The following is a 2,081-nucleotide window of genomic DNA, read 5'->3' as shown; positions in this document are numbered from 1 at the left end:
AGTGACACAAAGATGCTTATCGACATGGTGAAAATGCAACAGCTGTTAATCACACCCACTTTGACTTTATATAGTGCACCAAGAGATAGTTTCTCGCTTACGACCACACCGGCCTGAGTACGCCTGATCTCGTCTGATCTCGGAAGCTAAGCAGGTTCGGGCCTGGTTAGTACTTGGATGGGAGACCGCCTGGGAATACCAGGTGCTGTAAGCTTTTTGTCAACCCTTTGTCCGTTTCTTCCCACAAGGCTGAAATATGTGCCGTCGCTTTGAAATAAGTAAGCAAGGTTAGTTTGTATTTCATCCAACAATCTGTGCTACAAATTATGGCTACATTATATGCAAGTTCTTCAACACTTTTTGAGTGACACAAAGATGCTTATCGACATGGTGAAAATGCAACAGCTGTTAATCACACCCACTTTGACTTTATATAGTGCACCAAGAGATCTTTCTCGTGTCACTCAAAAAGTGGCCTGAACTTGCATGATCTGTCTGATCTCATAATTTGTAGCACCTGATTGTTGGATGAAATACAAACTAACCTGCTTACTTATTTCAAAGCGACGGCACATATTTCAGCCTTGTGGGAAGAAACGGACAAAGGTTGTTGAAAAAAGTTACAGCACCTGGTATTCCCAGGCGGTCTCCCATCCAAGTACTAACCAGGCCCGAACCTGCTTAGCTTCCGAGATCAGACGAGATCAGGCGTAATCAGGCCGGTGTGGTCGTAAGCGAGAAACTATCTCTTGGTGCACTATATAAAGTCAAAGTGAGTGTGATTAACAGCTGTTGCATTTTCACCATGTCGATAAGCATCTTTGTGTCACTCAAAAAGTGGAAGAACTTGCATATAATGTAGCCATAATTTGTAGCACAGATTGTTGGATGAAATACAAACTAACCTTGCTTACTTATTTCAAAGCGACGGCACATATTTCAGCCTTGTGGGAAGAAACGGACAAAGGGTTGACAAAAAGCTTACAGCACCTGGTATTCCCAGGCGGTCTCCCATCCAAGTACTAACCAGGCCCGAACCTGCTTAGCTTCCGAGATCAGACGAGATCAGGCGTACTCAGGCCGGTGTGGTCGTAAGCGAGAAACTATCTCTTGGTGCACTATATAAAGTCAAAGTGGGTGTGATTAACAGCTGTTGCATTTTCACCATGTCGATAAGCATCTTTGTGTCACTCAAAAAGTGGAAGAACTTGCATATAATGTAGCCATAATTTGTAGCACAGATTGTTGGATGAAATACAAACTAACCTTGCTTACTTATTTCAAAGCGACGGCACATATTTCAGCCTTGTGGGAAGAAACGGACAAAGGGTTGACAAAAGCTTACAGCACCTGGTATTCCCAGGCGGTCTCCCATCCAAGTACTAACCAGGCCCGAACCTGCTTAGCTTCCGAGATCAGACGAGATCAGGCGTACTCAGGCCGGTGTGGTCGTAAGCAAGAAACTATCTCTTGGTGCACTATATAAAGTCCAAGTGAGTGTGATTAACAGCTGTTGCATTTTCACCATGTCGATAAGCATCTTTGTGTCACTCAATTACATTACATTTAAGTCATTTAGCAGACGCTCTTATCCAGAGCGACTTACAAATTGGTGCATTCACCTTATGACATCCAGTGGGACAGTCACTTAACAATAGTGCATCTAAAACTTAGGGGTGGGGTGAGAGGGATTACTTATCCTATCCTAGGTATTCCTTAAAGAGGTGGGGTTTCAGGTGTCTCCGGAAGGTGGTGATTGACTCCGCTGTCCTGGCGTCGTGAGGGAGTTTGTTCCACCATTGGGGGCCAGGGCAGCGAACAGTTTTGACTGGGCTGAGCGGGAGCTGTACTTCCTCAGTGGTAGGGAGGCGAGCAGGCCAGAGGTGGATGAACGCAGTGCCCTTGTTTGGGTGTAGGGCCTGATCAGAGCCTGGAGGTACTGAGGTGCCGCCCCCTCACAGCTCCGTAGGGCAAGCACCATGGTCTTGTAGCGGATGCGAGCTTCAACTGGAAGCCAGTGGAGAGAACGGAGGAGCGGGGTGACGAGAGAACTTGGGAAGGTTGAACACCAGACGGGCTGC

General features: G+C 46.5%; 4 non-coding genes across 4 annotated transcripts; 1 reads left to right on the top strand and 3 right to left on the bottom strand.

The window, feature by feature from the left end:
- Positions 1 to 95: 95 nt before the first annotated feature.
- On the top strand, positions 96 to 214 carry LOC124030791. Its single transcript, XR_006838035.1, has one exon. It is a non-coding gene; the product is annotated as a 5S ribosomal RNA (ribosomal RNA).
- Positions 215 to 617: 403 nt separating this feature from the next.
- On the bottom strand, positions 618 to 736 carry LOC124030792. Its single transcript, XR_006838036.1, has one exon. It is a non-coding gene; the product is annotated as a 5S ribosomal RNA (ribosomal RNA).
- A 242-nt stretch (positions 737 to 978) lies between these two features.
- On the bottom strand, positions 979 to 1,097 carry LOC124030790. Its single transcript, XR_006838034.1, has one exon. It is a non-coding gene; the product is annotated as a 5S ribosomal RNA (ribosomal RNA).
- A 241-nt stretch (positions 1,098 to 1,338) lies between these two features.
- On the bottom strand, positions 1,339 to 1,457 carry LOC124030789. Its single transcript, XR_006838033.1, has one exon. It is a non-coding gene; the product is annotated as a 5S ribosomal RNA (ribosomal RNA).
- Between the last annotated feature and the right edge of the window lie 624 nt (positions 1,458 to 2,081).

This window comes from Oncorhynchus gorbuscha, unplaced genomic scaffold, assembly GCF_021184085.1.
Source record: "Oncorhynchus gorbuscha isolate QuinsamMale2020 ecotype Even-year unplaced genomic scaffold, OgorEven_v1.0 Un_scaffold_15763, whole genome shotgun sequence".
In the NCBI taxonomy this organism is placed as follows: Eukaryota; Metazoa; Chordata; class Actinopteri; order Salmoniformes; family Salmonidae; genus Oncorhynchus; species Oncorhynchus gorbuscha.
This window is presented reverse-complemented; position numbering and strand designations above follow the sequence as displayed.